Source organism: Staurois parvus, unplaced genomic scaffold, assembly GCF_062004578.1.
Source record: "Staurois parvus isolate SC_StPar_1 unplaced genomic scaffold, SC_StPar_1.0 ptg000019l, whole genome shotgun sequence".
In the NCBI taxonomy this organism is placed as follows: domain Eukaryota; kingdom Metazoa; phylum Chordata; class Amphibia; order Anura; family Ranidae; genus Staurois; species Staurois parvus.
Genome location: NW_028317815.1, coordinates 30,426,686 through 30,439,234, shown reverse-complemented (window position 1 = coordinate 30,439,234; position 12,549 = coordinate 30,426,686). Strand labels below are relative to the sequence as shown.

The 12,549-nt window shown below is 42.0% G+C and overlaps 1 protein-coding gene across 1 annotated transcript in view; it reads right to left on the bottom strand.

Annotated features, from left to right (window-relative positions):
* FRMD4A (FERM domain containing 4A) overlaps nucleotides 1–12,549 on the bottom strand; it is a 558,898-nt gene that overhangs the window by 522,658 nt on the left and 23,691 nt on the right. The gene's annotated exons all lie outside the window — the stretch shown is intronic.

The following is a 12,549-nucleotide window of genomic DNA, read 5'->3' as shown; positions in this document are numbered from 1 at the left end:
TTCAGCTTAGATCAGCTGAAATACCTGGAGGAAGTCCATACAAACGCAGTGAGAATACATTGTATATACTTTCTGCAGAGTCTATGGTAGGAATAACATTCTGTGGTAGGACCCAAATGCTGCAACATGAGAGTGCTACATCATTTCACATTTATTTCCAACACTAGTGGGACTATTTCAACATTAAGTGACAGGATTTAAAGTGATATTAAAGGCTCTGCTTTAAAAAAAACATGTTATATTTACCTGCTCTGTGCAATGGTCTTGTTGGTTCTCCTGCTGGTGCTCCTGACCTCTCCCCTCTGCTGAGTGCCTCCAGAGCAAGCCACACAAAGCGCGGCTCAGCCTTGTTCCCCACTCATTCCTCATTGGCTGTGGTTGACAGCAGTAGAAGCCAATGGCTCCTGCTTCTATGTCTCAGCCAATGAGGAGAGAGAGACCCGGGAATGCCAAGGCTCCCATGCACAGCACAGTTAAGTATTGGGGGGGCAACATATAGAAGGGTTTTTTTTAACTTTATGCATAGAATGCAAAATAATCACTTTAATATAAATATATGTCATATTAATATCACCCACATCTGTGCCTCAATTTGCTTGATCGTCTGTTCCAAAATCAAGAAATATAGGATGTGTGTCTATTACTTCTTGTGGAACACCAGATTTAAAGAGATAGAGTGTGCTAATGTTGGGACCATTGCAGTCTATGTCCAGACAAACACTGTGAGTAGATAGATGGCCTAAAAACTACTCGACATGGAACTTTTGGAACATCATATTGGAATACAAGAGTAGAGCTATGCAACACATTTCTCCATGTAAAACCTAAATTGAAGTAATTTTCTCTATTCGTAAATAGGAGCTGCTCCGAACATGACTAAGTATTTTCTGCATTGCCAGCACTTCTAAACTGGTGTCATAATAATGGAAAACACTTTGTAATTTTAACATAATTAAAGGAATGTATTTTTTTGCTATGCATTTTTTTTAATGTATATGTTTTGTTTTTCAGTTACCAGTGCTACATACACAGAGGAGAGAAAACTGATTGAAGTATATCTATAACTCATTTTTTTTAGGTTTCAATAGAATGGGTATGATTAGAGCCCCTGTAAGATTTTATTGATATCTGGGGCTCAATTAAAGAGATTTTCCCTCACTTTCTGTTCTGAGGAAAACATTTTATCAGACAGGAAGTGAGGAAAATTATGCAAAAGGGAAATAGACAACAATAAAATAATTTACAGAGGTTCTAGAATTCCTCTACTGACTGAAAAAAAAACTTACTTTATATGTGTTGTTATTATAGTGGCCATACATAGAACAATTCTATAGACAAACATATTGTTGACCGATTACTATTCGGGAGAAAATTTTTATAGGGCACAACTCACTAATTCAAATTGTTCAATGTAATTGGACTCTAAATCGTAAAAAAAAGCATAATATTAACCTAATCCTATCCAATATAACATACTTGTATGTGCTGTACTGTAATCTATAAAGTACACAAAACTTTATTAAAATTATATCTATATAATGATATACAGTATACTAGTATTGTATGTACTTGATTTTTGGTACAAATTAAGCAATTTGCATTTTCTACTGTCATTTGTACATTTTCTTTGTATTTCTATGTACAAATACATATATGAATGTATTCACATTAAGGCCTAAGGCTTGTGATAAAAAAAAAAAAACAACAAAAGGGACATTACTTACAGTCATCATGTCATGTCCCTTATGCTGATGGCTGCATAATCAGCTGAAATCTTTCATTCTCCGAACTCCATTCCCATCATCTTCTGGTGCAGTGGGGGTTAAGAGAGCCAAGGGACTTGTCATATGCACTGATCAAGACTATTTTTGCCCTTAATTCCCTCCTCTGGTCATAAAAGCTGTACTATAGCTTATTAGAATGAAAAATGGTCTATGAATGGTGCATGAATGAAAACTCCCACTCCTCAATTCAAAGATTCCATCACATTATCCTATTCTGTGAAGAATCATCTGATCAGATTGTTATAGATATTTCCCTTCACATCCCATTCTGGGCAAATCCTTTAATCAGTCAGGAAATTATGGAATCTTTCCAATGGCAGTAAAATTTGACAGGATCTCACACTATCTAATAGAAAAATGACATTTTAGCAATAGATGCCATTTATGCCTGAGTGTATGTATGTTAAAGTGGATCTTCACACCAAATTAAAACTTTGCTGTAGTCTAACTCTCTCTCCTCAATCCAAAAAGTGCACCAAGCGAGAATGATGTAAAGCCTCCTCCTACAGCCTCTTGGATTATCTAATTTACACATATTCCAGGAGGTTGTGGGTTTACAGTCATCACTGGAGAAGGAAGCACTTATTGGCACATCATCAGAGGGCTAGTGACAAGAACCTTCAAGAGACAGCTCTCAATGATGGCGGCAATGAATATGGGGGCGCAGGACCATATGTATATACTCTGTAAGTGATCACTTTGAAAAATGTATCCAAATGTCCAAAGGACCATATGTGTATAGGAAGACCAGATGGGGAGAATAGGACAATCTAGGATTCGCAAGACTTGTATGTTTTTGTATTAAAGAAAATAATAGCATAAGAGCATAAAAGATGTATAAAAGAACATTAAAAGGTAAGTGGTAACTGAGGATGATTTTTTAGGTGCATGAGTAAAATTCCTCTTTAACATATACTGGAATAACAAAGAACACCAAAGAACATACCATGCTGAATCTCCTAAAACTATATCATTTCCACAATGAGATGAAACAAATTATATATGCATTTAGCACAAAAAGCCATCATGTTGTGTTTTAGAGATTATAGAATTTCTGCATTTTTAATCTATCTGTCTTTTGTAACATTTAAATATTGTACCTGATTAATGATTTCCACCTCTAAATATTTAGGAATGGCAAAGGCTATGTAGACCACCTATGTGCAATTTATAACTGTCAGCTCTTCCCTACAAACAACTTTAATAGCTCTAAATTGCAAATGCCCTGGACAAGGTACTGTTCACCATGCAACAATATTTACATCTGTGTATTGAAATGATTCCTGTGATTACCTACATAGCCTTTTTTTTTCTGCAAGAGCAAGAAAACTTACCGACAAAGTCATCTCATGGGCTGATTGAAACAAGAATGTATTGTATGATGTTAGAGAATGTAAAGGTCAGTCTGGTTTATACATGTTTCTGTTTATGTGTTTCTGAAGCAGAAAATAATGTCTTGAGAGACAACAATGCATCTGCGCCTTCCTTTTACTTCTTACATTTTAGAAAAAGTGGTTCACATCTACATTATTCCCAGACACAGCAGTGCTCATTGTTTGATCTGATGTGATTATAATGCTGTACATTGTTCTAATAAAGAACCTTATTCCGCCAAATCTGTTTTCAAGGAAATCTCTTCCAGCATGAAAACATCTTCTGAAGTTAGGTTTCTCTGGCACTTTTTGAACCTACATTTCCTAACATCCTGTTTCAGCTGCAGAACATTTTTGGTAAAAGAAAATGCTTTGGGAGTCTAATGTGTTTAGACAGCAACCTGGAAAATATCCAAGCATCGATAAACTTGTATTATCTCATGCATCTATATGGCATCAACAGTTTGAGTTGATTCACAGAGAATATTGAACTGTTAACATCCCCCCAAGCTCGAAGAAGCTCACAATCTAATGCCCCTACCATAACCATACACCCAAGATACAGTTTTGGAATGGGAACCAGATGTCCTGATGGCAAGGTTTTGGGTAGTGATAGGAGAAGTGTAAACACATGGAGAACATACAGGTTCCATAGAATTTGCTAAATATGCTTTACAAAAAAGATGGAACCATTTAAATCAGCCCTTGCCCCTTATGGAAGCTCACAATCTAATGCTTCTACCATAACCATACACACAAGGAATGGGAACCACATGACCTGATGGATGTTTAGGGTGCAATGCAAAAGGAGAAGGAGAAGGAGAAGAAGGACAAATGCAAAAACACGGAGAACATACAAGTTCCATAGAAGTTGCTAAATATGCTATACAGAAAAAAGTGAACCATTTAAATCAGTCCTTGCCCCTCATGGGATCTCACAATCTAATGCCTCTTCCATAACCATACACACAAGGAATGAGAACCAGATGACCTGATGGTTGTTTTGGGTTGTGCAAGGAGAAGTGCTAAAACATGGAGAATGTACAAATTCCATAGAAATTGCTAAATATGCTTTACAGAAAAAACTGAACCATGTGAATAGTCCTTGCCCCTCACAGGAATTGACACAGTCTAATGCTCCTACCAAAATCATATACACTTGGCCTAATTTTGGCATGAAAACGTAACTTTCCAGCGTGTTTTGAAGGAACAATGCAAACACAGGGAGAACAAACAAAGTATAGAACCTCTATATAAATGTTCTGCACAAATCATTATGAAAATCATGCCTGAATGCACCAATCTAATTAGCATTCAAAGACATTTAAAATCCCCATATGTATACTATTTTTTTTATCTGTTTCAAAACTAAAGTTCACAGGTGTAAACTTAATTGATCTAGCCTACTCATTATTATTTTACTAAATTGTAAGTGTCTGATTTACGTGTCTGACACTATTGTCTGCCATCACCTTATTTGTAGGTCAAACCTCAAAAGGAGAGAAGACAGACTGCAGAGAAAATGTGTGTAACAGCTTGGCATGACACAGCAAGCTTTCTGGGATGCCTCAAAATAAAATGGAGAAAATGGAATCACCATGGTAACTGTTCAACACAGGCCGCCTAAAGATTTAAGTTTCCACAATCAGAATGAAAAGTCAAACAGAACAAGAGTAGGCGAAATTCACTCCAAAACTACACAAAGACACAGCACTTAATTTTCCCATACTAAGTCATGTAAGACCAATATATGAGCCTAACCTCATATGCCATTTGCAGATCTTGAAGAATGTAAATTACACAATAATGCTTAGTGGAAACTGTATGGTTAAAAATAAGAAAAATATATAAGTACACTTAATGTTGAATACACAATTGAATGAAAGCAATCTGCACATGTGGATCTGTGTTTAATAAGGCAATAAGCAATACAGAAAGTACAAAAACCCATAAGAATCAAAATTAAATACTTTTTTTAGAGGACTATCTTTTCTACCATGTGCTAATGGAAGCTGAAAACTAACAGGCAGCACAGTGGTTACATGGTTAACCCTTCTCTCTGGCAGCTTTAGGGTTGTTGATTCAAATCCCAACCACGGCACCACCTGCCTGGACTTTGCATGTTCTCCCTGTGCCTGCATAGGTTTCTTCCCACACTCCAAAGACATGCTGGATTCTGTCTAAATCAGTCCTAGTATGTGTATGTATGAATGTGAACTAGGGACCTTAGATTGTATGCTCTTTGAGGATTAGGATCTGATGTAAAAGTCCAATATATATGTAAAGCACTGCACTATATAAATACATGTGATAAATAACTACTCAGACTGGCCACACACATTTCCTTTCCTTCGAATTCTGGTCAAAGCATGTTACGTTTTACTGTATGTATAAGGACTCTTCTCTAGACAGTGGCATCCCTAGGGGGGTGCGGGGAGTGCAGGCCGCAACGGGTGACACCATCACAGGGGATGCAGGAGCAGGATGCCAGCAGAGCTTCTGGGCTCTGTGAAGGTCCTGGCCAGTTATTGGGGTGATCCCAGATTCTTGGCACAGTGAGAGCTGCCTCCTGACCCATGAAGATATGTATCCCCTTAAGCAACTGCGCATGTGCTGGTTTCAGGCCGAAGAAGCCGATTTCCGACTTTAGCACAGAGTTGCTACAGTTAACCCCTTAGAGGCTGCAAACTGCTGAAGCTGATCCCGCGGATCACTATGGGTTGCAAGATCAGTTAACCCCGTATAGGTTCATAGGTTTAACCTATATGGGGTTAACTGATCTTGCAACCCGTAGTGATCTGCGGGATCAGCTTCAGCGGTTTGCAGCCTGTAAGGGGTTAACTGTGGCAGCTCTGTGCTAAAGTCGGAAATCAGCTTCTTCAGCCTGAGACAGGAACATGCGCAGTTGCTTCTGGGGATACATATCTTCACGGGTCAGGATACTAATTTTACCGCTACACCAGCACCGCTCCTTCCTCTCTGGAGGGGTGATACCACGTGTTACCGCACCGGGTGACACCAACCCTAGGGACGCCTCTGTCTCTAGGGCCTCATATGGAGGCACCAAAGATTTAATTAGCACTGTACATATGGCAGATTATTCATGCACTACTTTTGTGTGTCAGTACGGGATCATGTCTTGCTTCAAGAGCAGATTGTATTGTTAGTACCTCCATCATACTAAAATAGTTAAACTGCTTGATCAAGCATTCAAACCACTGCAACACTGAAGTATGGGTTATTGCTCAAAAAGTTCTGTAACAGTAACATCACGCCACCAGAGCAACGTGGAGCTCCAGCGGCCATCTTTAAAAACCGGATGGTCAGTCTTGATTGTTCACTGTCTGCTATTTTAAATAATTTTTGAGGCATCTGTTCACTACTTTTAAATAAAACTGTTCACATTTACTACACTATGGGCGTGTTCTTGTTCCTATCCCCCGGGGGAGCTCTCTGAATTTTCAGACACACTGCTTCAGGAGGGATCACCATACCTGCAGTGGACACCTGCAAACCCAGGGAGCAATACCAGGTACCTAAAGGGGAACCCTGAAGGATGAGTATCACCTGTATTAATCTTAAAAGGATCCTGTCTGACGACCTACCATCCCTTAGAGGGAATACCTCATAGTTCCTGACCTTCTCCGTGCTGATGACATCTGGATTAATAACATAAGGCGCATTTAATATGCGCGTCCGGTGAGTGCGCATTACTTTCACCATTACTGCACCAGTACTGGATCCAGAGTTACCAGAGCACAAGAGTCACTTTTACTTCACTTTACTTAATTTTATCCTCATTGGAACTATTTATATTACTATTTATATGTATTGGTTATTATCTACTGATTTTAAAGATTTACTGTCATTACCATTTTAGCGCTGCACTTATTTATTTATACTGGAACAGTAACCACTCCACTGGAAATAGATAGTGAAGCGAGGACTTGCTCGCACCAGTGGCTGAGAGATGGTAAAACCCTTCGGTGGTGTGTATGGAGTCACGTTTTCACCACCCCAACTGCTCCCCCTTTAGCCATAGAGGCAGCAGCTGGAGGTGTACAAATGCCAAGGCCATGATGCTTTGTGGCCGTTAAAGGATTTATATCCCCGGACACTTTTGACTGGCATAGCTCCAATCAATTTAAGTGACTGGCGCAGTCCTACAAGTGTCCTGCAACCTCTTGCAATACAATGCAGTTGTGACGTACTAGTGCGAGGTTCCAGAAGTTAAAGCAGGCAGTGCAGAGGTGATACAACGACTTTTCACCCTATATCAAATGTTCTCTAAGGAGTAATCTGAATGCAGATTGCTCTTTAGAGTTCAAAGCACATGTGAAGAAGCTTTATTTATTTCCGATACTTATATAGTGCTGTCAAATTTACATATATATTGTACATTTACATCAGTCCCTAACCCTCAAGGGGTGTACAATTTAATGTCCCTAACGTACATTCATACATACACATACTAGGGCCAATTTAGACAGGATCCAACTAACCTACCAGCATGTATTTGGAGGGTGGGAGGAAACTGGAGTACCTGGAGGAAACCCACACAGGCACAGGTAGAACATGCATACTCCAGGCAGGTGGTGCTGTGGTTGGGATTTGAACCAACAACCCTAGTACAGCCAGGTGGAAGTGCTAACCATTTAGCCACTGTGCTGCCCACATCATGCACACTAGAGGCTTTTACAGCAGCTTCTAGGGGCTTTTGGGATTTTATTTTTCCTGCCTTGAAACTCCCTGTATGTTAGCCTACACATACATTTTTAGAGGTGTTAAAAAGCATAGGCATTTAGAGACGCAGGATAAAACCACTGCCAGTGCATCTAGGAGCAGCAGAGTTTTGGCAGAAAAAATGCTTGATTCTTCTAAACATGTTTAAACACTGCCAAAACGCTGCTGCCAGGAGGAAAGGCTTTTAGGAGAGTTAGAAAAACGTCCTGTGTACATGAGGCCTAAAAATCATTTGCTTTGGTTCAAGGAAACACTTTCTTTGGTGTTTAGATTACGCATAAGCAACACTTCCCTAAATTGTTTAAAGTGTCAGTAAACCCACAATAGTAAAATCAACCTGTATATGCAGTAAATCATTCTTATTATACTCATTGTGGAACCTAAGGGGTTAATCTGTCGCATTGTTTAAAAAGGCTGTTTGGTCCTGTCTTCTCTGATCCTCCCCTTCTTCCCCTGTCCACAATCCACTTGATGACAGTACAGAGCTCTAGAAGGCACTCTGCACATGCTCAGTTTAGTGTGTATGGCTAGAGAATTATTTTTTCTTCTTTGGGAAGATGCATGTGATCAGAACAGGGCCAATCAGCACTGTCCAGATAGAGGGTCAGGGGTTATGCAGCCTCATAGGACAATCAGGGGAGAATAAAAACTCATCTTACAAGCTTTAACCAGTGTCCTGCTGGACACTGATAGAAATAACAAGATTGCTATATACTTCTGATGAAAAAAGGTATTTAACAGTTTATATTTACTAAAATATTTGCATTTTTATGTTGTGTGTGCTGCGGGAGACTAGATATAGTGAATGCTTAGGTTTATTAACACTTTAACCACTTCCTGTCCGGACACTTTTACCCCTTCCTGTCCAGGCCAATTTTCAGCTTTCGGCGCTCTCACATTGTGAATGACAATTACTCAGACATACAACACTGTATCTAAATGAAATTATTATCATTTTTTTCAAACAAATAGAGCTTTAATTTGGTGGTATTTAATCATCACTGGGGTTTTTATTTTTTGCTAGAAAAAAGACTGAACATTTTGAAAAAAAACATGTTTTTCTTAGTATTTGATACAAAATTTTGCAAATAAATATACTTTCTTCATAAATTTAGGCCAAAATCCATTGTGCTACATTTTGTTGGTAGACATAACCCAAATCAGTGTGTATTATTTAGTCTTTGTGAAAGTTATAGAGTCCACAGACCACGGTATATATATTTGATATATTTGAAAATGTATCAATCCTGATGCACGGACTACCTATATAATTTCTTGGGGCCCTAAAATGCCAGGACAGTACAAATACCCCCCAAACGACCCCTTTTTGGAAAGTAGACAGTCTGAGGTATTTAATGAGAGGCATGGGGAGTTTTTTGAAGTTGTCATTTTTTGCCAATTTTTTAAGCACATGATGAAAGTAAAAAAAATTTTTTTTTTTTCCCCACAAACACACCCCAAAACACATTCTGCTACTCATCCTGAGTATGGCGATACCACATGTGTAAAACTTTTTCACAGCCTAACCACATAGAAGGGCCCCACATCCAATAAGCACCCTTAGGCGTTCTAGGGGCAAAAATTACACATCTAATTTCTTGACTGTCTATCACAGTTTTGGAGGTCCTGGAGCACCAGGACAATTGAATTACCCACAAAATGACCCCATTTTCAAAAGAAAACACCTCAAGGTATGTTTTAAGAGGCATGGGGAGTCCTCTGAAGACTTCATTTTTTGCCACATGTTTTTGGAAAATGTGAAAAGAAAATGAAAATGTATTTTTTTTTACGCAAAGTTGTCAATCTATGAGATATTTCTATTACACAGCATAGGCATACTTAAAATGATACCTCAAAACGCATTTTTTAACTCCTGCTGAATATGGCGATACCAAATGTGTGAGACTTTTTCACAGTCTGGCCACATAGAGGGGTTCCACATCCAATAAGCACCTGTTAGCGTTCTAAGGGCAAAAATTACACATCTAATTTCTTGACTACCTATTGCCGTTTTGGAGGTCCTGGAGCATCAGGGCAATGGAATTATCCACAAAATGACCCCATTTTGGAAAGCAAACACCCCAAGGTATGTTTTAAGAGGCATGCAGAGTCTTCTGAAGACTTCATTTTTTTCCACAAGTTTTTGGAAAATGCGAAAAGAAAATGAAAATGTATTTTTTTCTACACAAAGTTGTCAATCTATGAGATATTTCTAATACACTGCATAGGCATACTTAAAATTACACCCCAAAACACATTCTCTAACTCTTCCTGAATATGGTGATACCAAATGTGTGAGACTTTTTCACAGTCTGGCCACATAGAGGGGTTCCACATCCAATAAGCACCTGTTAGCGTTCTAAGGGCAAAGATCGCACATCTAATTTCTTAACTACCTATTGCTGTTTTGGAGGTCCTGGAGCATCAGGACAATGGAATTATCCATAAAAAGACCCCATTTTGGAAAGCAAACACCCCAAGGTATGTTTTAAGTTCTCCGTCACTCTCATCTGTCATACTCAGAATTTGAAATGCCTCCTATATGATCTTTTGGCCATATTTTTGACACTGACCAGGACCCACTGGTATGGCAGTGATCAGGATGGTGTTGCAGTGAGGGAAAGATATCTGGCTGCAGTTGGTTCACACTAGTCACTGTTGGGCAAAAATCAGAGATACAGTGAGGTGGCTGGCAATGTTTTGTGAGTGTGTGTAAACTCTGTGCAAAGGCTGAAAATTACTCACAGTTAGCTGTACTGGATCTCTCTCCTCACAGACGATGGCAGTGAACAGGATCCACTGGTGTGGCAGAGATCAGGGACACTTTATGAACAGGCACACTGTAAGGTGATCAGGGACACTGATTGGGCCACTGTATGGTGATCAGGGACACTGCTGGGCCACTGCGGTGATCAGGGACACTGCTGGGCCACTTGTGTGGCGATCAGGGACACTGTGGCAATCAGGGACACTGCTGGACCACTTGTGCGGCGACCATAGACACTGCTGGGCCACTGCGATGATCAGGACACTGCTGGGCCACTTGTGTGGCGATCAGAAACACTGCTGGGCAACTGCGGTGATCAGGGACACTGCGGTGATCAGGGGCACTGCTGGACCACTTGTCCGGCGATCAGGGACACTGCTGGCCACTTGTGTGGTGATCAGGGACACTGCTGGGCCACTTGTGTGGTGATCTGGGCCACTGCGGCAATCAGGGACACTGCGGTGATCAGGGACACTGCTGGACCACTTGTGCAGCAATCGGGGACACTGCGGTGATCAGGGACACTGCTGGGACACTGCGGCGATCAGGGACACTGCTGGACCACTTCTGCGGCGATCAGGGACACTGCTGGGCCACTGCGATGATCAGGACACTGCTGGGCCACTTGTGTGGCAATCAGAAACACTGCTGGACTACTGCGGTGATCAGGGACACTTCAGTGATCAGGGGCACTGCTGGACCACTTATCCAGCGATCAGGGACACTGCTGGGCCACTTGTGTGGTGATCAGGAACACTGCTGGGCCAATGTGGGGATCAGGGACACTGCTGGGCCAATTGTGTGGTGATCAGGAACACTGCTGGGCCAATGCGGTGATCAGGGACACTGCTGGGCCACTTGTGTGGTGATCAGGAACACTGCTGGGCCAATGCGGTGATCAGGGACACTGCTGGGCCACTTGTGTGGTGGTCAGCGACACTGCTGGGCCACTGCGGCAATCAGGGCCACTGCGGCGATCAGGGACACTGCTGGACCACTTGTGTGGCAATCAGGGACACTGCGGTGATCAGGGACACTGCTGAGCCACTGTGGTGATCAGGGACACTGCTGGGCCACTTGTGTGGCGATCAGAAACACTGCTGGGCAACTGCGGTGATCAGGGACACTGCGGTGATCAGGGGCACTGCTGGACCACTTGTCCGGCGATCAGGGACACTGCTGGCCACTTGTGTGGTGATCAGGGACACTGCTGGGCCACTTGTGTGGTGATCTGGGCCACTGCGGCAATCAGGGACACTGCGGTGATCAGGGACACTGCTGGACCACTTGTGCAGCAATCGGGGACACTGCGGTGATCAGGGACACTGCTGGGACACTGCGGCGATCAGGGACACTGCTGGACCACTTCTGCGGCGATCAGGGACACTGCTGGGCCACTGCGATGATCAGGACACTGCTGGGCCACTTGTGTGGCAATCAGAAACACTGCTGGACTACTGCGGTGATCAGGGACACTTCAGTGATCAGGGGCACTGCTGGACCACTTATCCAGCGATCAGGGACACTGCTGGGCCACTTGTGTGGTGATCAGGAACACTGCTGGGCCAATGTGGGGATCAGGGACACTGCTGGGCCAATTGTGTGGTGATCAGGAACACTGCTGGGCCAATGCGGTGATCAGGGACACTGCTGGGCCACTTGTGTGGTGATCAGGAACACTGCTGGGCCAATGCGGTGATCAGGGACACTGCTGGGCCACTTGTGTGGTGGTCAGGGACACTGCTGGGCCACTGCGGCAATCAGGGCCACTGCGGCGATCAGGGACACTGCTGGACCACTTGTGCGGCAATCAGGGACACTGCGGTGATCAGGGACACTGCTGGGCCACTGTGGTGATCAGGGACACTGCTGGACCACTTGT